Raw genomic sequence first — 25700 nt, 5'->3', positions numbered from 1 at the left:
AAGTTTTAATTACTATTCCTTACCAAGCACAACAGGAACATTAACTCTGACAGGTGAAAATAATGAGTTTTATATTTGTCAAGCCTACTGCTGAGTCTGCCTTCTTAGGGAAGATCAGAAAGACCTGCTCACCTTAAAATGCTTCATTCCCCTACACTCCTACAGCTCTGTCAAGTAAGTAAAAAAATGAAACAACAGAAGACAAGGAAATAAACTGAACATAAATATGGAAGCCTGAGTGATTTCAGCAGATCCTTCATGCCCCAAGGCTATCTAAATTCATCTACTGGTTTATCACACTGACATCTAGAATGGTGTGTGAAAAGGATAGAGAGTTTACTGCTACGTTTACTATCATGAAACTTCGATGTCCACTATTGTCTAGGGATACAGAAATAAATGGAGGAGAGGAGATAAGAGGTCCAGGAAACATCACATTGTAAATGCAAAACTGTTTCAAAAAGCAAAAACACATAATCAATAAAAATGCCCCCATGTCAAAATACTGAAACTAGAAATAATTTCCCATGGCACCAAAATTGAGGTCATCTTGACAATACAATGCATAAACAAAGTGAATAGGAGTGAAAAGAAAGCCAGTAGCCTTGAAACTGAAGGGTGAGGTGGTGATAGGCTGTAAAACTACTAATCCTGAAAGTGGGGCAGTCTGAGGTCATGAGAACGAACAGGTGTTACTGTTACTTAACATGAAAACAGACAACAACAACAAAGATCAACTAGGCAGATGGGAGTTTTACCTTCCTTTATACACTTAGAAAAATACTAGGGGAAGATAGAAACAGGCTGGGAGTACGGACTGACCTGTCAACGCCCACATCCAGCAGGGAAGCAATTACAGAAGCCAGACCTTCCACCTCCTGCACCCCATAAAGACCCTGGGTCCATGCTTCCAAGGGAGGGGATGGGATATGAAGCTCTGGGGGTGGGAATTGTGTGGAACTGTATACCTCTTATCCTATAGTCTTGTCAATGTTTCCATTTTATTTTTAAGAAAAAAGAAAAAAAACTGAACAGTGCAAAAAAATGCATAGGAAAGCTTCCAATGGAGGGGACAAGATACAGCACACTGGTGGTGAGAATTCTATGGATTGTATTCTTTTTATTCCACTATCTTGTCCATCATTATTAAATCACTAAAAAAAATATAGAAATAAAAGAAGATAGTTGTGTTTCTAGAATAAACCCTTTCTTTAGTGAGGAATTTAAGAGTATGTATTTGGACTGGGAGAATGTGGAAAAAATGGAATCTTGCCTGATTGGAGTCTCCTTACCTACATATCTGCAAAGAGCATTCTCAACATTCTCAAGACTTCACACAAAGAATCTATCATGCTGTGACATGTTAATTAATTCACTCACTGACTAATGTCACTCACGGATGCATTCACTTCGTTATTCATCTCTCTCTCAGTTTACTATAACATGAAAAGACAAACCAAACCCTGAAGGGCTTCCATTCCAAAGTAAGGAATTATTTCTCAGTTGGGTAAAGCCGTCCCTGAACTGCTCTGTTTTCAAGAGTCATGGAAGAAAAGGTACAAAGACAAGGACAATGGCCTGAAATCCACAGCCCTTCTCAGGGCCAAGCGGTGGTGCATTTGGTTAAGAGCACACATTATAGTGTGCAAAGACCTGGGTTCAAGCCCCTGGTCCCCACCTGCAGGGGGAAAACTTCATGGGTGGTGAAGCACGGTCACAGGTGTCTCTCTCTCTCTCTCCCTCTCTATCTCCCCATCCCCTCTCAATTTCTCTCTGACTTTATCCAATAATAAATAAATAAGTGAGGAAGTAAATAAAAAGTGACAACCCTCCTTATGTTTTCTAAACCAGGTCATTAATGGAATGTATTCAATGCACAGAACTCCCACAGGAGTGTTATCTAAAGCAGGGGTGGGGGATGCCAGGTTTCAGTGTGTGCACACCTGCAAAGCCATCCCGTCTGGCTTGCCAAGGCAACTACATGCAGGAATCAAAAAGCAATATTTTAGGAGCTCTCACATTACAACACCAATTGCTAATTTTGTATGGTCCACAGAGGATGTTATAAGTATCAAGAATGGCCCTTGGCAGAGAAAGGTTCCCCACCTTTGATCAAGCTGTATCTTGTGAAGCAGGAAAGGTAACCACGAAAATTACACCCCAAACATTTATTTTCAAAGGGAAGCTTTAGGAAGTGTTTCGTTAAAAGCAATGGAACAAATAGTGCAAAAAAGAATGCAGATATTCTGTAACTAAAGAAAATCATGCACATAGTCTAGAAAGTGCAAATAAAGAATAAAACTGAAACACGAAGAACCACTGAAAAGTGGAAGACAGGGGAACTGACTAGATGAATGCTGTCAGAAGCAATAAAAATAGGTTCAAAGATGTAGAAAACCATGTCTGAGATATAGAAAAGATAAAAGCTGAATAAGGGCAAGAGACTGGCAGACTTTAAGGATGACTCTTTAGTCACTATCAGGCCAGCCCACCAGCTGGGGCCCTAGTCGGGGAGTCCTGAGATTCACAGACAGACAGGATGGGCCTAGACCTCAAATAAATCCCTCTCTCCATTGTTACTGGTCATCTTGATCAGGAACAACAAAACAGACCCCTTTGTGGGCCCCCACAGGACCTTGCCCCCAACGTGGATCAACAAGGGTAGAAAAAGTTCCACCCTCTGAAGGGAGGCTGGACAACATCCTCTGTCTTCCATCTGAAGTAGATGGGTCCTGAAGTTGGGGCAGCTTGGAACGTTCCTACTCATGACCACAGAATGTGAGCTCAGATCTGCAGAGATGCAGAGGTCACACAGGCTCCTAAGCTGAATATGGGCCCCAGATCAGATCAAATCAGTGAGGTTTACAGTCAACAATATGTATACACCTTTCCCATATTTGGGAGCTACTCTCTTCCCTAATCCAACTTTCTAGCCCTTTTTCCAGCCATGACATCATCTCCCCGGACAATAACTTGGATCCACCTGCATATCAGATGTCAGGTTCAGAAAAAAAAAAGAAAGAAAGAAAGAAAGAAAGAAAGAAAGAAAAAAGAAAGAAAGAAAGAAAGAAACAAAGAAAGAAAGAAAGAAAAGAAAAGAGAAAAAGAAAACTAGAATAGTCATGGGCTCTTTGGAATATAACTAAAATAGGCCTACTCACTATCTACAAAATGGAGGACACCCCCCCCCCCAACTCTGGTTTCTGCTGCAGTTACAGGATAACTTGAAACTGGAACTATGAAAACTTCCCTGCAGCTCACGGTCTTGAGCGTCACTGCTGGGTGTGACTTGTTCCATTACAATGTGCCCAGAGTAGGCTTACTTCTCAAAAGTCTCTCTCTCCCTGTGCCCTGCACCAGAGCTTAGTCACGACTGTGGACAATTAAGTTAGGAGAATCAACCCATGGACCAGAATCAGAATGAAAACGGTCCTGTTCCATCTCTACTATTTGTTTTCTGGAAGCAAGAAAAAGAAATCACCTAATCCCTGGCAATACAGCACTCCTCCCAGCACCCTTTCTTCATGCTCCTATACCCAACTGTCTTCCCCCCGAGAACCCACCACTTTAGAGACCACAGAGCAGACTGCAGTCTTGCTACTCCATCCACATGGGGCTTTAGAATCTTGCCACGCTGGGGCACAGCTTCTGTTTCTGGCAGCATGCTGTCAAGTTTGGCTGTTGAAGAATTGAAAGAGTGAGTCCCATGCTGCCCTGCCTTCTCACATGTGACAATCAGGTAGGTGTCTCTAAATTTGAAAGCAATGGTGTACTTTTCTCTTTGCCTCTATTTTCCTCTTCTTCCCTTCATGTATGTTCTATTGGTCAATCTTTTATGAGTGATCTAATAGTGACTAACAAGGCTGTAAGATAACACAGGGATAACTCCATCCAGTTCCCACAACCAGAGTTCTGTGTCCTCTCCCCTGCATGGGAATCTTCCCTATTTTTTATCCCTCTGGGAGAATGGACCAAAATCATTCCTCTGTCCCTCTACCTTCCATCCTTTTATTTATTTATTTATTTTTGTCTCCTCCTTCTCTCTCTTCCTTCATCATCATCAGTCTAGCACTACTGTATGATCACAGCACATTCTGAGTCTACGTGGTGAATGAAAAGTATCTGGGGGGCCCATTGGTGGCACACCTGGTTGAGTGCACATGTTACAGCACACAAGGACCCAGGTTCCAGCCCCTCGCTCCCACGTGCAGGCGCAAGCTTCACAAGTGGTGAAACCGGGCTGCAGCAATCTCTCTCTCTCTCTCCCTTTCTATCACTCCATTCCCTCAGTTTCTGGCTATGTCTATCTAAAAAATAAATTAAAATAATGCAAAAAAGTTTTCAAAAAAGTATTTGAGAGAAAATGCATCAGAATCCCTGTCAATGTTATCAGAGCCTGAAAAGTGTAATGATGGCATGTGGCCTCACTCCAGTGTGTCACCTCAGATCCCAAGTAGGATCTGAATGGGCAGGGGGCTGACGGGAGGGCAGAGAGAGGAGAGAGAGCACCTAGCAGCTGGTCAGAGTCTGAGCAGAGTGAGGAGGCACCTGTGTACATGAGAGCTGGCTACTCAAAGGGAGTATCCATCCAACACATGGGCTGTGGAAATGGACCCAGGTTTAAAAGTTATTTTCTTATTAGTCGAAGAGAGGGTGGCAAATATAGAAAAACAGAAAATGGACTTTTACATGTTGGATTGGAATAGCAAGTTAAGTCATTAGTTTTGAACAGCAAGTATTAGTGTCAGTTCATGATTCTTAATATAGGGAGAGTTCTTGTGGTTTGAATGTGGAATTATAATGTCTTCATAGATATATAGCAATAAACAGGGCTGGGGAGAGAGCATAATGGTTATGTCTAAGGCTCCGAGGTCCCAGGTTTAATATCCAGCACCACCATAAACCAGAAATGATCCCTCTCTCTCTCTCTCTCTCTCTCTCTCTCTCTGTATGTCCTTTATTATTTTGATTGGCTCAAGAAGAGCAACACATGAAGATCATGGATCTTGGTTCTGAAATATCATCCCTACAAAATATCACTGCTATTAAAAAGAAACAAAATAGCTAATTCTAGAACTAGGAAGGAAGAAGAACATGTTAGGACACACTTAAGTAATCCTGGAGACATACCAGAGCTACAGAAAGACAACACAGCAGAATAAACTCAGAAGTCATCTTGAAGGTCTTTGTCCTTGACATTTGCAGACGAGTGAGAAACAAAATGAATGCTAAAAATAGCACATGACAAGCAGCTCATTACACAAAGCATGAATTCAGTGTCCCAGAGTTATAAATATGGACAAATGGAAACTATTTCCTTACAAAAGAATGCCAATTAATAAATACAGAAGTTACAACAGAAAAGTATCATTTGACAAAAAAAGCAACTCAGTCATGAGTGTGAAACTACAAATAAAATACTTAAGGAAAAAGGAGAAAAAATTAACTTTACCTGGGAAAAGAAATATCATCAGCTTCAGTCAAATAACTAAACTATCAACATCAGCAATGTGACACCTCCAAGTTGCTTGACAGAACTGGACCCGTCACTTCTGTGATGGTCCCGTCAAAGATGAAGAACCTTAAACTGATCATAGAGAAACAACAGAGAAATACAGGGTTGTTTTCAAAACAACATCAATCTGACCTCTAATTGTCCAAAGTACTGAAGTCATGAAAATGAAAGAGCATTTGAAGAACTGTCATCATAGATGGGAGACCAAGAAAAAAAAATGTCAACTAAGTGTCACTTGTGACACTGAATTGGGTTTTGTTATCCAGGGCCCATTTTTTAGACACTTGGCGAAAGTTGGCTGCATCTGTGGTAAATAAATAAGTAATGTATCAATGTTAATTTCTTAATTTTTATATTTGTATGTAGAGAATCTGTGTAAGAAAGATGAAGCCAAGTATGTGAGGACAGGAAGCACCATGTAGATGATTAATCTCAGATAGTTAAGGGGGAAATGTTTCTTTGTAAAATATCTGCAATTATTTTCCTGTTTCAAGGTAAAAAGAAAAGCAATAGTTTGATCCACATTGCTACCCCCTTTTTCTTTTCTTTCTCTCTCTTTTTTTTTTTACTTTATTGTAAAGACCATAGCACAGTCTCTCTTGATTGCAGATAGCACAATGAACAGATCGTGTTTGGTGAGTTTACCAACAATATACCAGGGAATAAACGTTTACATGCTCTGTGGAGACATTTTCCTAGATCACTGTGAGAACAATTAGATAATGCAAACTGAAAGACAGTTGCCAGTCCTAAGGTATTTGAACCAGTTCTCTTGTTCATTTGAAAAACTGATGGGAATTGTCAATTTTAAGCTATTATTCAAAAAAAATTTATGCCACAGCAAGGTTCAGAGACCACTTTTTTGTGTCTCAAAACAATAAAAGATAATGAAGAGTAAAAATAACATGAATTCAAAATACATTCATGGCTTCCACAGTCCCCACCATAATTTATTAAAAGGCTTTTAATATGTGCCACTCTCTATACATAATTCAGAGGAGATGGTCAACATAGGATAACAGAATCAAAGAGAGAGAGAAAGCTGACCAGAAAGGAGACCATTTACCTCACTACATTTAGGTGTGATCCTGTGTTGAATGCAAAAAAAATCTCTTACAAAAAAAAAAAATTCAGAAGCTGAACGATAAATGCTTTAAAATTCTTCACGCAGAACTAGGTTTTCAGGGAAGACTGTCATAAAGACTTTGTACTAGGGCCGGCAAGTGTAGCCATGTGATGATTGTGACCAACATTAATGAAAAATATTAAGGGGCAAAGCTCAGTATAAATGAAAACAAAAAGATCAGTTGAAGAAAATCATCCTCACAGAAGATGACCAACAAATTAGCTCTAACAAGGCTGTGCTATCCAGAGGCCTGCCTTCTCCTCAGGAAAGCCAGGTCCCTGCTGGTGACTTCCGGCACAGGTTCACTCAGCCAATCAGCCTGTTATGGTTCCTCCTTGCCAAAGTGATCCCGATGACTTACCTGAGGTAGTGACAGTGTGTATTTGTTTTACAAAATGACAAAAACATCCTAAAACCCAGTCATCATACCCCAATCTCATTTAATGATTTAGCTGCAATAAAATAAAATAATAAAATAAAATAAAAATGTCTAGACAGTTAAATGTTGTTTGGGCTTTAGTTTAAAAATCTCCACCATTCACTCTGTGGTATAGCTCCATAACTCAGCTATGTAGAAATTAACTCAGAAGGGAGTCGGGCGATGGCGCAGCGGGTTAAACGCACGTGGCACAAAGAGCAAGGACCAGCATAGGGATCCCAGTTCGAGCCCCCGGCTCCCCACCTGCAGGGGAGTCGCTTCACAGGTGGTGAAGCAGGTCTGCAGGTGTCTGTCTTTCTCTCCCCCTCTCTGTCTTCCCCTCCTCTCTCAACTTCTCTCTGTCCTATTCAACAACAACAACAGTAATAACAACAACAACCAGGGTAGCAACAAGGGCAACAAAAATAGGAAAAATGGCCTCCAGGAGCAGGGGATTCATGGTGCAGGCACCGAGTCCCAGCAATAACCCTGGAGGCAAATAAAGAAAATAACTCAGAGAGAATGAGGAGATTATCTTCTCTGTGAATTATAATTATACTAGAAACCCACAAGGTGAATGTGCAGTGCTATTAGTTTTCATGGTTAATGTAGTCTGAAGTCTGGGGTTTTGAAAAAACACATTTGATACCTAAATTCCCATGATCCTATGTGGATCTGGAAAAATCATACAGAACTTTCTGAACTATTTAAGAATACAAATGACAAAAGTGGGGTCAGGTGGTGGTGTACCCAGCAGAGTACACAGCCTACCCCGCTCCAGGACCCTGGCTCAAGCCCCCGGCCCCCACCTACAGGGAGCAGTACTGAAGATGCCTGTCTCTCTTCCTCTTTCCCTTCCTCCTGCAATCCTCCTTTCTCTGTCCCTCGCCTTCTAATAAGAAAAAGACTCTCCACTCCACACCATGACAAAGGAGAAGAAAACAGCAGCATTCCTCAACTGTAGGTTTTCATGACTCAAGCAAAACTCGGTTATAAATGTGCTCCCTAGTATTTGCAAGGTGATAGTTCTTACTGAAAGAAGAAATTTTAGTGAGGAAAAAAAAAAGTGTTTCATTATGCCCCTTTAAAATTAATCTCCCACTTTCTCTCCCTGGATTTTATTTTATTTTTGAACAGTAAAAAATGTCTTATAGCCAATTAGTCAGGCAATAGAAAATGCTTGCTGCAAAAAAAAAAAAATGCTAGCTACAAAGAACTTGCTCTGGATTTACTGGACATGAGTCTCACGAACACTGTGAAACAGAAATCATTACCACCCCAATTTAAAAAGGAGGAACCAGAAACTCAAGGGGGCTAAAATAGCTTTCCATCATCACTTTCTTGTTCTGACTCCAAAGACTGAACTATATGTTTCATTTCATTTTATTCATTTGTTTGTTTATTATTGGATAGAGACAGAAAGAAATTGAGAGGGGAGGGTGAGATAGATAGAGAGACAGACAGACAACACCTGCATCCCAGCTTCACCACTTGTGAAGCTTCTCCCCTGCAGGTGGGGACCAGGGGCTTGAACCCAGGTCCTTGCACATTATAATGTGAGCATTTAACCAGGTGAGCCACCACCTGGCCCCAGAACTGAACTATACATTTACCCCTGTGTCTAGTAGCTCTCTCCAAGTGTGTAATTGCCATGAAATATATTTATTGAGAAACTATATCATTTTAATGGAGCATTTTTAAGTTAGGGGATTTGGTAAAGGGAATTTGTGGCTGATGGGAAAATACATTTTCTTTAAGAAAAATGTTAATGGTCCTTTATTACTGGAAAATTATAAATGACTGCTGGAAGTGAATTCTTTTAAAGTCATATTCCTCCTGGAATGTTTACAAAGAAGTACTCATCAGGCATCATCACAGAACAGTGACGGAAATACATAGAAGCTAAAGAGGTCAAACAAAGCTACATTCACGTGTGGAAACTCCATCTCACTACCTGTGAGGAGAAAGTCAACCTATGTAAATCAGACCTGAAAGATATCTTCTAATCAGAGTGTTTCAAACCATTTAATTAAAAAGATTTGCTTATACAGGGGGCAGGTGATGGTGCACCAGATTAAGTGTGCAAACTATCATGCACAAGGATCCGGGTTCAAGTCCCTGCTCCCCACCTGAAGGTGTGGTGGGACAGGGGCTTCACAGGGGTGAAGCCTGTCTACAGGTAGGTGTCTCCTCTATCTCCCTCTCCCTTTTAAATTCCCATAGAACCTATAAAATTAAAATGGAAAAAAATTGTTATACTTTCAAGAGAAAGAGAAAGAAGCACACATACATACACACACATGCCGGGATAGCCTGTAGCTCTCTGGGTTGGAGAGAACTCAACTGGAGCTGATCTAGGCTGCTGCATGGGAGAGGGATCAGGAACTCGTGCCGCACCAACTTTGCAGGAGATATATTCTGGAACTCTAGGAGCCGGAAAGCAATTTCCAAATGTCTTTAATCAGAAGAGCAGCTGTTTTTATACTCTCCAAGTAGGGTGGAAACAGGATGTGATATAGAGAGGGTGGAGAGAAAAGTGACTGGTGAAAATCAGAGTGTGACAAGGAGGGGGCAGAACAGGCGAGAATCCTATCACTGAACCACCAATGCCCTGGAGGGAGTGCTTTATGTAAATGTAAAAGTGATTTATGTAAATAGACCAAAGCTTTGAATGGGATCAGTAAATCCCTATATAGGCATATGGTTAAGCAAAAGCCAGGGGGAGGTAGCATACTACCCAACACACACACACACACACACACACACACACACACACATACACACACACAGAGAGAGAGAGAGAGAGAGAGAGAGAGAGAGAAACAGAGAGAGAGAGAGAGCGGGCATAATCACGTCCCAGTGGTCTCCTCTAGTTTATGGTGATACCAGTGATGAAATGTGGGGCCTCTGGCTTGCAAACCTAATGCTCTAACTCCTGAGCTGTCTCCCACACTCACTTGAGAATCCTTACTCCAATTCTAGACAATGACATGTTTTCCTCATGTGAGAAGTATCAGGCTCACACTAAAATTCAGTCCATAGAGGGGAACATAAATACACTTTGGTCATACACTTTGCTTTCCGACAAATGAAACCTGAGATGTGGCAGGAGCCATTTCTCCGCTTGATAGAAGATAAGCTTTGAAACAATGGAAGCCCTCGAGACAAGTTTCTATTTCCCCAGCAAGTAGGCCATTTACCAGAAAACAAGTGACACACTACATTGTTATAGTAACAAACATGGTTTCGGCTATGTATGTTGCAAGGGACATTCCACCCTGATAATTGCTCCCCCTCCTCCTCCAACCCCACTTCCCCAAAGCCTTATAATGCCTGTGAACACAATAAAATTTTGCAGCTTGATCAGAATCCTGTCTTGCTGTCATTCTTTCACGTCTCTTGTCCCTGTCATTCCAGGTCCCGAGGTTCCTAGCCCCTGTTCACGCCCTGCTGGCCGGGGCATCTGGTGCCCAACGTGGCAGTAAAAATTTATTTTGAACATTTCAGCTATGAGGTTTTTCTTAGCCTTTTAAGTTACCTATCCAAATCAAAGTAAAAGATAAATTAAGTTGTGTACCCACCCTTGTTCATAGCTGCCCTAAGGGTGTGATAGCTTTGTGATAATCAAAGATCCTAACAAACAAAGTTTAACATTTTACTTAAAATTGTTTAAGTGATTTCAAAAAAAAAAAAAAGGTTTTAAAATACTTTCTCAACTAAACAGGCAAAACTGGCTTGGGTTAATAAAAGATAACACAATGGTTATGTTAATTATTTACGTGCCAAAGGTTTTTGCTCTGATAAATGAGGTTTAATTTAAATAAGATATGTAAAAAATTTTTTCCAGATAAAACTTATCAAATAAATATGAGACAGCCTAATTTAGAGCTGTATAGATGTTTTAGCTAACCTTTTTACACTTTATTCAAAAAGTATGCCCCTGGTTTTCCCTGAGAAAGAACTTTAGATATTAAAACATAAGAGAGACTAGGTAAAAAGTTAAGAGAGTTTTATGTCTAATATAGACAGAAATGGCTCCTGGCAGAGATGTTTATGCCTTCTGTTTTTTGCTTATCTGTCTGTCTCTCTCAGAGCTATTTCTACTTTTTTTTAAGAGGGTGACAGAGAGGGAAGAAGAGAGAGAGGGTGAGAGAAACAGAGAGGAAAGCAACCGCACCGCTCCACTGCTTGTTAAAGACCCTCCCCTGCAGTCACTCTCAGGGGACTGAACCCAGGTCCCTGCACACGGCAAAATGTGCACTAGAGTGAACCGTATCCTCGTCCATCATGAAAAAGTATGAAAGGCGTCCATCAAACAGCTCCCCAAGGAGGGTTCCTGTTGGGTTGCAATGGCAGATGGCACAGGGCCCAAAAGACGGACTCAGAGAGACGTTCTCTGCTCTAAGCAAGGCTCAGGCTGTCGCTATGGACCACGTGCCCATAAAGGAGAGGGATGGAGCACCATGGAACTCCCCTCCCCTGAAAGGCCAGAACCTCTTTATAGGTTAAAGATTTTTTATGTTTTGGTGCTAGGGATGGAGTGCAGTGTGTCAAGCTTGCGAGGCACGTGATAGATGGTTGTCCATTTTACCTGTTTTGAAGCTGTCATCATGATAATAATGATTGCTGTCATTATTAGTATTTTCTGAGAAAATCATGCTAAACGTGACAGAATATAGCGTCCCATGGATTTTCAAACCATGGGTGAGGTACTAGAAGCCTTTGAAAACTACATACGTAAATTGTTCATTATATTGCTAATGTTAACAAAAAGAACAATTTTGAAAATCACCTGAAGAGATAACAGCCCTTTATCTATCCAAGCAAAGCTTAACATGACTTATATTGGCCTGGGCCATTTCTCTTTTCCTTTTATTTTATTTATTTACTTATTTGTCTCTGGAAACTGCCGGGAGCCGAGGCCTTAGCTAAGACTCTCATATAGCCGGTGAGAGGACATTCCGACTGCTGGAACTGCAATTACCATCTAGCTGTTTGGAAAGTCGCTCACCCACCTCCCTCCCCCACTACCTTAGCAGAACTTCCTCCTTGTTTGTGCTTAAATGGCAGCTGCAAAATAAAACTTTCAGAGCTTGATCAGACCTCCTGTCTTGCTCTCGTTCTTCGTGTCTCTTGTCCCCTCCATTCTCTCGCCCCCTCCCCTAGGTCTCCGTCGATAACCCCACAGGCCGGGGCAGGAAACGATAATCCAACTAAACCTGTTGCCTGAGATTAACCTGCGGTGATGCTCACCCCACCTGTCATCTAAGAGAGCTGTGACAGCACCGTCACTGTGAGGACTAAGCTGGCAGGGTTCTCATGAGGTAAGTGCTTCAGTAAGCCATCAACTCCTGACCCTAATTCCATGTTTCAGTTCTTGAGTCTGCTTCCCAAATTGCCTTTTTATCATGTGTAAGACAAACTTTTACCAACGACTACTTCAGTGAACTATTGGTTTTACTTGATTATTTATGAGCTTTGACAGTGTACATCTTTGTCTTGATAAACATGTACGGATAAAAGTATTTTAATGAGACCTACTTAAAACGTTGTGCTTTGAGTTATTTTGAAAAGAAACACATACACACGTATGTCCCTATGTGCACAGTTACACTAGTCACAATAGTTAAAATATGAAATCAGCCTAAATGCCCAGTGACAGCTGACTTCATAAAGAAGTTACCGGAGACATGCTTAACAGAATACTAATCTGTCATTAAAAGTGTGACAAGGTGTCTTTCAGGGCAATGTGACGGAGCTAGGAGTGATTATGTGGAGTGGGATAGTAAGGTGACCTCAGTCATATGTGGAATGTTATTAACTAAAATAAACGACCCTTTAAACTTAATCATAAAAACTGAGCTGAACCTTAGACCATGTGGAAACTATTCTGGTTGCCAGAGGGAGTGGGACAGAAGGGGGAGAAGAGATGGGTAGGTGTCTCTGGTGCAGGGGCCCTGAGACGATGGTGGTGGGGACAGGGAACTGCACAGACGCATATTTAGTTGTGTAAGATCATACCTCTAAAGTGCTGTTCCACTGTAAACAGTGTTAACGTAACAATCAAACAAACAGAAAACAGGCAGGGGCAGATAGCATAACGGTTATAGAAAGAGACTCTCATGCCTGAGGCTCCAAAGTCCCAGGTTCAATGCCCAATACCACCATAAACCAGAGCTGATCAGTGTTCTGGTGGTGGCAATATTAATAATAACAACAACAAGAAGCAGAGAGAAGTATTTGTGTATTTAGTATCCTACTTACATGACTTCTGGGAGGCGTGGTTTAAGGAATAGCCACCATCAGATAGGCGCCCTCCCCAAAACAACAGTTAAACCCAACTAGAGGCCCAGCTGGACACATGGTCCACAGCTGCAAGACCTGCAGACTCCGGGTGCTCACACGTGGTCGGGGCAGGAAGGGCAGGGCAGAAAGACTGAGTCAAGCCAGAGCTCCGGTGGGCAGCCCAGCCCAGAGCAGCCATTTAGGGCAGTAAGCACAGTTATCAGACCCAGAAGGAAAGAAAAGGGAGCTTAAAGCCTCTCAGTCTTTGACTCCAGGTATTTTTTAACCTTCTGAATTTAAGGCAAGGACACAACAAAAAAACGGTAAGTTTTCACGACCACGAGACAGCCCAAAACACCCCACCCATGCACCACCTCGGATTATACAAACAAGAGAAGCCTAGCGATCACAACAGCACCAGCTGCTAGCCAACAATAACCAACACTACAAATGCATAAACAAAGAAACAAACAAAAATATGCCACAAGAAGCAGATAGAAGCAAAACAGGGGAAATCCAAGAAATCTCCGATGCAGAGAGACTATCCAAGACAGAGCACAGGAAGCTTATTAGGCCCCTTGGAAAATAGCTAAAATAGGCCTGCTAGCTGTTTCCAAAATGAAGACCCCACATCTCATATGCTATATTCCTGCCTTTAGGTTCAGGATTAGTCAAGAATTTGTTCTGCTTTCTATCTTCACTCTTTTTCAGCCAGCAGGTTCCAGATGCTACCATGATGTCAAACAGACTTCCCTGGACAGATGACCCCACCAATGTGTCCTGGAGCCCTACTTCCAAAGAGCCCCGCCCCACTAGGGAAAGAGAGAGACAGGCTGGGAGTGTGGATCCACCTGCCAACGTCCATGTTGAGCAGGGAAGCAATTACAGAAGCCAGACCTTCCACCTTCTGCATCCCACAATGACTCTGGGTCCATACTCCCAGAGGAATAGAGAGTAGGAAAGCTGTCAGGGGAGGGGATGGGATATGGAGTTCTGGTGGTGGGAATTGTGTGGAATGGTACCCCTCTTATCCTATATATAAGATATCTTTATCTGCTCTATTCCTACTTTTTGGTTCTTGTTAATTAACCATTTTGTCTCAATTTATGTCCTGCCACCTTCCAGACACCAAGTTGCAGATGCTAACATAATTCCATCCTGACTTCTCTGGGCAGTTGGCCTCACCAGTGTGTCCTGGAACCTCCCATCTCCAGAGCTCTGACCCACTCGGGAAAGACAGAGACAGGCTGGGGGTGTGGATGGACCTGTCAATGCCCACATCCAGTGGAGAAGCAATTCCAGAATTCTAGAACTCCCACCTTCAGCACCCTCAAAACTGCCTTGATCCATAGTCCCAGCAGGAGAAAAGTGATAGGAGGAAGCTAAGAGGGTTCTGAACTCCAGCTCCATCAACACCAGAGAGGGAGAGAGAGGTGGAAATGGAGAGGGACACATGGAGGTAGTAATGTTGTCATGAGCAGCTTGGAGGGGAAGAGAGGATTGAATCAAGAATAAAACTGGGCCAATTATGTATAAATGTGGACAGATAGTTGTAGAGAAGATGGCTGGCCCATGTCTACAACCTTAGGGGAAGTGTGGTGGCTTGTAGTGGGGAGACTGAAGACTCAGAACCCTGGTGGTGGGAATAATGTGGATTTATACCCCTATTGACATGTAATTTTTAAATCAATATTAAATCACTAATAAATTTAAAAGAGGATTTCACTTAAATATTAATGGCGTGGGACATTTTCAATTATTGTGATTCAACAGTCTTTTTTTTTGTAATTTTGCTATATTTAAGGAGTCATGTTATCAAACTTATTATACTCTACAAGTAGTCTACTTCTTCTTCTTCTCCTTCTCCTCCTCCTTCTCCTTCTTCTTTTTTTTAACCTATCCAATTATAGAATCATTCTTAGATACTTGTCAGTCCTTAGGAATATTTACAAGAAAGTGGAGGAATTTCTGAGTTAAGGCCTTCCTAAGCTTAGGATTTTTCTAAGTAGGGCAATATCTTATTCTGTCCAAAAGGTAACACACCCCACACATAAATACACACGAATCACTGCAGTGGGCTCAGACTTCTGTGCACCGGGCTATCCTCTAGATACTCAGCTGTAAACCTGGTGTGGCCATTTTGTGCTTAATCCTCCTTCATTTCCACTTCTTTTCATTTGAAGACAAACGTTATTCTTGTCACATGTTTCTCCTCCTTTAGCAGTCCTGGACCACTGAAGTCCTGACACAGTAGTTGAAGAATGACTTTAATTAATCTCTCTTTGCTGAAATGGAGAGTAGTGCTAAAACTCTGTTCCTGCTTTTCAATTGCTCTTATCAAACCTTCTGGGTTTAAAAGGCTTCAGGCTGTTTATAGCTTAATAGAAGGGAGAAAATGCTGCCCTCACATCTTCAAGGAATACGAAGGCAGTGCAATTCCTGTGCAATCAATTCAGCCACAACACTACAAATGAAATCTCAAGGAACGTCAAGTTCTATTTGCTAGTTAGTAAATATGTTTCCTTCACCAAACAATCTGCACATATCATTGCACAACTTGTGTCTGGAAAGTATTTCTGTTCTTATTTTTAGAAACCATCCAGTTACTAAGTTTTTTTAAAAGTCTGGCATGAGTCAGTAATTATCAGTTTACAGATACATATTTATAGGTCAGAATATAGTACATGTTTTAAATAGGACACTATTAAAATTGGCTCTAAAAAGGTTGTGATATAATTCTGAGTGGTACTGCGTTGTCTAGAAATATTTTCTCCCGAATGGTGAAGGCCTGCCAGTTCAGCCACAAGCTATTTATAAACCTTCCAGTTATTTTATTCTGTATAATCATCAAGTACATTCCTACCCGGAAGTTTGTTTTTTGGATTTGCCTGTATTAGGTTAGAATTCACATAGTGAGTGAAGATGAGGGGAGATGATGTTTGAACATGTTTTTAGAGGGAACTTTGTCCTTATATTTCTAGTTTCTGGTTTCTCCTGCTGATACAGTTTCATGCAAGAGCATGTAAGTAAGGCTGGTTGGTGGCACGTAGAGTGGGATGCACAGGCCAGGATCCCATGTGAATAAAAAGCGAAGGGGGTGGAGTCTGGAGGGCGGCTTGAAGACAACGCCGGGCATTCTCTCTTCTTCTTCTAGCGTTTGCCCTTCTTCCGTAGCCAGTCAACAGGTCAGGTTGAAAGCTGTCAGGAGCTGCTTGTTGCTGGCTTTGAAAGTGACTGGGATCCATGTGGATTCAGTCGGCTAGGAAGGATCGTCAGTTTCCCCAATGAATGGGTCCTCACAGGATGCACCACGAGAAGGGCATTCTCTCTACAAGAAGGAAACCCCAGAATTCGCATATTGGCAGGGCTTCTAGGCCAGTGGGAGAGGAAGGGGACTACAGGGTCACAGTGGAACCACGGCAGAGCAACACAGCCATCTATGGGCTGGCAATGGGCTGCTGAAAGGGACAAAGCAGATACAGAACTGTCCCACCAAGCTGCAGGTGCTGCCATGACGCCACCCTGACTTCCCTGGGCAGACACCCTCACCCATGTGTCCTGGAACCTCCCTTCCTTTTGTTAAAAATTCGGACAGCTCCAGCTGGCCGGACTAGCTTCACAGGCGGGTAACAGAGACGACCAGAGACATAAGGCTGGGCAGGGAAGCTGTATTTCTTTATTCAGGAACGATTCATAAACTAAACCAAACTAATCACCAAACAGAACTCTGCTGTCTCTTTGCGGCGGCGCAAGCACTCTCTCTCACTCTGGAACTCAGGAACTCTGAAACTCTGAAACCCTCTAACTCTGTAACTCTGTAACTCTGGAACTCTTCAACTCTCCAACTGTGGAATTCTCTCTTACTCTCGAACTCTGAAACTCTCCAACTCTGGAACTCTGGAACTCTGACAAGTTCCTTCGGGGCGGGGCCAAGCAGGCCTGCGAAACTAACTGGACTGATCCAATTCTCTTGGCGGGGGAGAACTACCCAATGTAAAGCATACAACAATTCCCCCTTTTCTTTTTAACTAAATGACTATAGTATCAAGGGTGTGGGGTGAACAGAAACATATATCATACAGGCATTTTTAAAAAAGAAACTGGCACAAACATGGAGAAACATGTAAGCAAGTAACAAGAACCAGTGTGTTGCCAAGGGAAGGCCTGAGGGGGCCGGCCATTTTTTGCCTCTGTGGGCAAAACTTTATCAGCTTAAAAAAAAAACATTTCTTGCCTCTGGGGGGTGTACTTTCTTGACAGGCATTTGCATGGGGGCGGGGAACAGCCTAGAGTCCCAAAGGCAGCTGGCTGCAATTTACTTACTATGAAACAAAACTTGTTATTAGCATATCTACTGCACGATCCAACGTTTCTAATAGAGAAGGAATTTGAGACTTTTACATACCAACAACATCTTTTAACCTTTTGTTACACCCATTCAAGGTGGAGTCAGGAAAGGAAACTTCAGGCATGAGAATAATTAGCATAGCCATTGTGTGATCTACCATTTCTAATAGAGAAGGTAATGAAGAGTTTTATATATCAACAAATCTATTTAACCTTTTGTTTAGACCAACTTAGTTAAAATATATTGATTGTTAACTAATTTTTACCTCAGACTTTAAATGTAAGTTAATTTTATCTTTATGAGAATTACGTTGAAAACCTTTTTCATTTAACTTTGACTAGTAAGAATTTAGCCTTAAAGTTACTGTTTACCAAACTTTAAACATATACATAAACATGGTCATTAATACACAAGGAGAGAAACCTTTGTTACGAAGACATGTCATTTTAAACACGAATTTAAATCTGTACTGTCTTAGTTGTTGGGGGGGGGTTCACCATCCGGAGGTGGCTTCCCGCGCAGCTTCACTTCTAGGAATTGCAGGTTGCGATCTCTGCACAAATCTCTGCGTACTCCAGCTTGTCTGCCTTCAGACCGGACCGGCGGCTGGAGATCTCGTGTGCCCAGTTTCGGCAGGGAGCCCGGGGGTCCGGGAGGTCTGGGATCATCCCAGAATTCATAGCAAGAGGGCAGGCGGGCCAGTTTTGTAGAAGGCGTGGGCCTAGGTGCCCAGGGGTGGTGGCCATGATAGGCCGCCGCGGCCCTGCCCCATGGCCCTGCCTTGTCTGCTGCCCTGCTCGCAGTGGCCGAGCAGCGTGGAGGGATCCCACGTCCAGTGCCCTGCGCCACGCGGTGGAGAGCCGGCTCCTGTGGGCTGGCCTCGGGCTCTTGCGTGTTGGCATCGGGCTCCAGCGTGTTGGCATCGGACTCCTGCGTGCTGGCGTCGGCCTCCTGCGGGCTGCGGGGCTGCGGGGCTGCAGGCGCGGTGCGCGGGGTTGTCTGGGCGCAGCCGGCTGGCTGGCTGTTTAACCAGATGGAAACGGCAGCTCCGCGCCTCGCCTCCCTCCCGCTGGCTCTTCCCGCTGGCTGTTCTGAGTTCGCCCAAGTGAGTGGAAACCACAGGGTGGTCCAGAGATAAATGTTCCAGAAACAGCAAAACAGTCTCGTGAAGAAAGAGCAGAGGCCTTTGGAGATCTCTTCACAAGCAGAAGAGAAGGCCATCGTGCATAGGTAGCCAAATTGTCTTCACTTATCTGAGAGATGCGCAGGTCAGGTCCACGTGGGCGCCATTTGTTGTTAAAATTCGGATGCTCTGGCCGGGCTGGCTTCACGGGTGGATAACAGAGACGCGGAGACAACGGCTGGGCAGGGAAGCTGTATTTCTTTATTCAGGAGCAACGATTCATAAACTAAACCAAACTAATCACCAAACAGAACTCTGTTGTCTCTTTGCGGCGGCGCAAGCACTCTCTCTCACTCTGGAACTCAGGAACTCTGAAACTCTGAAACCCTCTAACTCTGTAACTCTGTAACTCTTCAATTCTCCAACTGTGGAATTCTCTCTTACTCTCGAACTCTGAAACTCTCCAACTCTGGAACTCTGTAACTCTGACGGGGTTCCTTCGGGGCGGGGCCAAGCAGGCCCGCGAAACTAACTGGACTGATCCAATTCTCTTGGCGGGGGAGAACTACCCAATGTAAAGCATACAACACCCTCCCCAGAGTCCTGCCCCACTAGGGACAGACAGACACAGGCTGGGGGTGTGGATCCACCTGCCAACAACCATGTCTAGTGGAAAAACAATTACAGAAGTCAGACCTCCCACCTTCTGCTCCCCGTAGAGAATTCTGGTCCATAATCCCAGAGGGATCAAGAACAGGAAAGCTATCAAGGGAAGGGAGGGGACAGGGAACTCTGGTGGTTGGCATTGTGTGGAATTGTACCCCTCCTATGGTCTTGTCAATAATTATTAAATAAAATTTTAAAAAGCCAAGAAACTAGAAATTTTATGTAATCTGAGTGGACTTAAAACTAAATTATGACCCAAAATATCATTGAAAATGCTTGGACTCATCATCATTAGTTGCAGAAGAAAAATAAAACATCCAGTCTCAGAAATTGTCAGTGCAAGAATAAATTCTACATGCTATTAACGTATTTAAAGTGAGCCAATGTTACCAGTGAGGAGCATTAATTGCTTGCTCTTCTGCAATAACTATTCATGATGATTATTTTTGCAGTATTTTAAATATTTAATCAACAATTAACATTTTCCAATTTCAAACAATAAATCATATCACAACCATTAAATCTTACCCATTCTTTGACAGAAAAGGAAAGACAGATCTGGTCTATCTCAAAAGTGCCACAAATACTAAGCACTGGTATTCAGAATTAGACATATCAGGTTTTCCTGAGAATGTTCAGGTGCATATATGATAGACAGATCTAGATAAAGATGTATAGACTCTCTCCCTCTCCCTCTCTCACTCTCCCTCTCCCTCTCTCCCTCTCCCTCTCCCTCTCTCACTCTCCCTCTCCCTCTCTCTCTCAAACACACACACAGAATCTGGATCTTTCATTGCTATATCTCCCTAAAGAGATACAAACTGAGTGATATAGATGAATTTTATATGAATGTAACATTTTTACTTCTTTATATATGCTTATTGCATATAATGTTGAGGCAAATTTGGGTCCCTATACATAAAAAATAAGAAACAGAAATTCAGATTTTAGAGTGATTTCCTCACACCCTCTACTGTCTCCACCCCAGTTATTTCTAGAGATTAGGAGAGATCCCAGGACATCCTTCTTCCCATTAGATATGCAAATGACAGAGCTGACCAAAACTCTCTTCAATAATTCTGGATTACTAGTGCGAAAATGTTGAGTAATCTGTTTTTGGAGAATGCCTCCAGATATTTCTGATGTATCAACAAAGATGAAAACCCCTATGCTATATGGGATGATTTCATTCATAGCCAGAAGTTGAAAGATAAGAACAGAAGGGAAAACACAAAGCAGAATGTGGACTGGAGTTGGTGTATTGCACCAAAGTAAAGGAATCTAGTGTGTATGTGGGGGTGCGGGGAGGCTCAGGTCCTGGAACATGAAGGCAGAGGGGGACCTAGTGGAGGTTGAATTGTTATGTGGAAAATTGGGAAATGTTACACATGTACAACCTATTGTATCTTATTTTACTTTTGAATGTAAACCATCAATTCCCCAATAAAGAAATTTAAAAAGAAAGTAAGAAAAACCTAGAAGAAAAAAGAAAAGAAAATCCCTATTCTACAAAACACGGTATTTTTCCAGATCATGTGTCTCTTGGATTATATGACTCATAGAATTTATAATTTTGGGTCTACAAATAAAAAAATCATAGAGTGATATTTAGGCCTACATTTGGATAACATATATGTGTTTGCTGTATTTGTACTAGTCTAAGGGAGTTAATTAAGCACTTCTATGTAACTACTTGTATGGCATAGGTGAGAAATAGAGTTACATACAGTAACCAGGACACATTTAAAATAAACAAGTACTAGAAAACAGGAAAAGAGTCTGACTTACCCAATAGTGCCTTATTTTTTTTTAAAAAATGTATTTATAAAAAGGAAACACTGACAAAAACCATAGGATAAGAGGGGTATAGCTTCACACAAGTCCCACCACCAGAACTCCATATCCCACCCCCTCCCCTGATAGCTTTCCCATTCTATATCCCTCTGGGAGCATGGACCCAGGGTCATTGTGGGAGGCAGAAGGTGGAAGGTCTGGCTTCTGTAATTGCTCCCCGCTGAACATGGGTGTTGGCAGGTGGATCCATACTCCCAGTCTGCCTCTCTCTTTTCCTAGTGGGGCAGGGCTCTGGGGAAGCGGAGCTCCAGGACACATGGGTGGGGTTGTCTGTCCAGGGAAGTCTGATCAGCATCCTGGTAGCATCTGGAACCTGGGGGCTGAAAAGAGACTTAACATACAAAGCCAAACAAATTGTTGAACAGTCATGAACCTAAAGGCTGGAATAGTGCAGATGAAGTGTTGGGGGGGTCCTCCATTTGTGGATAGCTAGTAGGCATATTTTAGTTATATTTCAAAGGGCCTGTGCCTATACTAGTGTTTTTTGTTTGTTTGTTTGTTTTTGCCTAAGCCTGAAATCTGATATACAGGTGGATCCAAGTTATTGTCTGGGGAGATGATGTCCTGGCTGGGAAAAGGACCAGAAAACTGGATCAGGGAAGAGAGTAGCTCCCTAATATGGGGAAGGGGTATAAATATTGTTGACTGTAAACCCCATCGATTTGATGTGATCTGGGGCCCATATTCAGCTTAGGAGCCTGTGTGACCTCTGCATCCCTCTAGATCTGAGCTCACATTCTGTGGTCGTGAGCAGGAACATTCCAAGCTGCCCCAATATTGACCCATCTTCCTCAGGTGTAGCATAGAGTGTGTTGTCCAGCCTCCCTTCAGAGGATGGAACATTCTCTACCGTTGTTTATCCAATTTGAGGGCAAGGTCCTATGGGGGCCCACAAAGGGGTCTATTGTGCTGTTCCTGATCGCTTTACTTCTTCTAAGCACCATCTTGAGTTTTTGTGTTTGTACATATGTGACCATATGAAAGCTTCATAGACATACTCTGAATGTATAATACTGAATACTCACCAACACGTACAGGGTGATAAGAAACAAAGCGAAAAATGAAAATGAAGCAACAACAAAAATCAGTTCACAGCCTCATATAATATCATCCCATGGAGTAGGGTAAAATCAATTACTTGTATAACTGAGTTAGAGGTGTGAGGAAGCAGTGCCTATAATGTGAAAACATAAAGGCTCTTATATTCTAATAAGACCTGTCGGCATTTGGGGTACAGATCTTACTGATTTAGTGCAGCAGGAAGCAGTGTTTAACATACAAAACCAGCAAAGAAATAGAATGTCATGTTTACAGTGGGCATCCAGGGTTCCACCCACAGTTACGAATCATCTTTTCGCAGAATGCAAGTTCGGGCCTACAGAGATGCAGGGGTTACACAGGCTTCTATGCTGAATATGGGCCCCAGATCAAATTGATGGGGTGTACAATCAATAATATTTATACACTTTTCCCATATTTGAAAGCTACTGTCTTCCCTGATCCAGCTTTCTAGCCCTTTTTCCAGCCATGACATCATCTTGCCAGACAATAACTTGGGTCCACCTGCATATCAGATGTCAGGATCAGGCAGAAACTGATACAGTCAAGGAGCCTTTGGAATATAATTAAAATAAGGCCTAAGAGCTGTCTTCAAACTGGAGACCCCAAATCTTCATCTGCACTATTACAGCCTTTAGGTTCATGATTGGCCAACAATTTGTTTGGCTCTATATGTTAACTCTTTTTTCAGCCACCAGGTTCCAGATGCTACCATGATGCCAACCAGACTTCCCTGGGCAGATGACCCCACCAATGTGTCCTGGAGCTCTGCTTCCCCAGAGCCCTGCCCCACTAGGGAAAGAGAGAGACAGGCTGGGAGTATGGATCCACCTGTCAACACCCATGTTCAGCGGGGAAGCAATTACAGAAGCCAGACCCTTCCACCTTCTGCATCCCACAATGACCCTGGGTCCATGCTCCCAGAGGGATAAATAACAGGAAAGCTATCAGGGGAGGGGATGGGATACGGAGATCTGGTGGTGGGAATTGTACCCTTCTTATCCTATGGTTTTATTTCCATTTTATAAATAAAATTTTTTTTTAAAAAGAAGAATCACCTTTCACTGAGAGGCCATCCTGGTAGGCCTCTTTAAGCAAGGGCTTCAATCTCCAGAAGCTGCTATGGAAAGAAATAGAAGCCTAAAGAGTGTGAAGTGACACTACCTAAGAATATTGGCAAGAAGGTATATCCCCTGTAAAGAAAGACAGGAATTTGGAGGTCTGAATAGAAAGCAGGGAATCAAGGAAGAGAGAACAGAGCCAGAAACTGGATCTTGCAGGTAGTTGTGGTCACAGAGCGGCTGGCAGTGCTGCTGGACAGACTATATTTTATAGTAAGTTTAATATTCAGTTTTTGCCATGGCAGTGCTTCAATAGAAATGCCTTCTCTAAAATGAACACTCAGAAGCAAATGCAACCTAAAGTGTTGGTAGCACTTTAAAAAATGGAGCTCTGCTGGTGGGGACTGTACCCTCTTATCCTATAGTCTTATCAGTTTCCATTTTATAAGTAAATAGGTGGGGGGGGGGGTTGAATCGACTTCTATTTCAGTAGCAGAAAGCACACAAATTCCACAAAGAAACTAATTCCAGAGCAAAGGAAAAAATTGGTTCACAGAAATATGTCTGTCCCTGTCCTTCATCTCACCAGAAACTATTTCCTCACCCTCAGTTATCCTTAGAGAGACCAGCAGGTTTCCAGACCTACCCTACCCTAGCCACTTCAAATGTAAATGACAGAATAACCAAGACTTTCTAAGTCCGCAATGATTGGCTGGGATCACACATTATCACATGTGAGCCTGTAAATGAATTACAGATTAAAAATGTTAATTCACATAGAATAAATGACTATGCCATGTAAGGCACATTTGAGAAGGTGTAATTATTTTTTTAATTTTTTAAATCTTATTTATTTATTAGATAGAGGAAGCCAAAAATTGAGAAGGAAAGGGGTGATAGGTAGATAGACACCTGCAGCATTGCTTCACCACTCACAGAGCTTTCCCTCAGTACGTGGGAACAGTGGGCTCAAACCTGGGTCCTTGCACATTGCAACATGTGTGCTCAACCAGGTGACCACCACCCAGAGAAGGTGAAATTTACTAATGCAAGGTGTTTTTTTTAAGTCCCATGTTCTCTTAGATACATCAATTATCTCCAAAGTCCACTGGTGAGGAAGTATACCTTAACTACAGCAGAAGAATTAAGATTATATCAACGAATTTAAACAAAGGAATGAAAAAAAGTATTTTTAGTGTTGGGTGATAATATAGTAGATATGCAAAGGACTCAGAGGTCCAGGCTTAAGCCCCAGAACCACCACCTATATATCAGAGCAGAGCAGCTTTGCGGGGGGAGAGGGGCATTGAAACAAGGTAGCATCCTTTGTCTGGTGTGTGAGAACATGTCAGAGATTGTGTTGTTGCTATTCTGTATTATTCCAGTAACAAAATCCCATAAATAGAATCCAACACTGTTCAATTTTCACAATGGTCTCTGCTGTGATCAGCAGAGACCAAGCCTGCAATGAGTTTGCCTGACGGGAATACAAAAGCACTCCTTAGACTCTGGAAATGAACAAACACACAGTACAAGGTGGAATATCTCCATGCTTTCACCCTGTATTTATAAATGAAATTAGATAAAAGCCTGGCACGTATCAGTCAAATTCACAAAACAGACATCAGATGAGTTCCTTGTTTGACTAAACCAATTCATCAAATATAGTTATATAGCTTTACAGGTAGATAAAATCTTGTTCATAGCTAATTATTAAATGATAACATACATCAAATATCTTATCATCTGTGCCCATCAAGAACAAGGGATTTAAATTCTGAGGAAACAATCATTTGTAGCAGGGTTTACAACCCTGCTTGTGAAGGCAGAATGAGAATGGCGTGACCTCTAGTGGCCGATGATGCAGTAACAGTGAGCAGTCTAAAGCAGTTCTGGAGAGGTTTAAACTGCTCCATTGCAGTCTGAAAAGCCACCACTGTAATGCAGATCCATGACATGAAAACCACGTACTTCTCAGTGGCCAGGCTCAGGCAAAAGTTGCTAAAGTCTTAGGCCCCTTGGAACAGATCTAAAATAGACTTCCTAGCTTCTTTCCACATGAAAACCCCTAGTTTCATCTGCTCTATTTCTACGTTTCAGTTCCTGTTTATTAATTCATCCTGCTTTATATCTTACTGCTTTTCAGCCACCAAGTTGCAGAAGTTACCATGACCATGATGCCATCCTGACTTCCCCAGGCAGAGGACCTCACCCATGTGTACTGGAACCCGCTTCCCCAGAGCCC

The 25700-nt window shown here is 42.4% G+C and overlaps 2 long non-coding RNA genes across 2 annotated transcripts in view; both read left to right on the top strand.

The window, feature by feature from the left end:
• Window positions 1–25700, top strand: part of LOC132533509 (uncharacterized) — a 545842-nt gene that overhangs the window by 43270 nt on the left and 476872 nt on the right. The gene's annotated exons all lie outside the window — the stretch shown is intronic.
• LOC132533376 (uncharacterized) lies at window positions 3397–25693 on the top strand. Its single transcript, XR_009545246.1, has 3 exons — window positions 3397–3739; window positions 9111–9238; window positions 25602–25693. It is a non-coding gene; the product is annotated as an uncharacterized LOC132533376 (long non-coding RNA).

Source organism: Erinaceus europaeus, chromosome 16 (assembly GCF_950295315.1).
Source record: "Erinaceus europaeus chromosome 16, mEriEur2.1, whole genome shotgun sequence".
NCBI lineage: Eukaryota > Metazoa > Chordata > Mammalia > Eulipotyphla > Erinaceidae > Erinaceus > Erinaceus europaeus.
The sequence above is the reverse complement of the archived record's forward strand: the minus strand, read 5'-3'. Positions and strand labels throughout refer to the sequence as shown.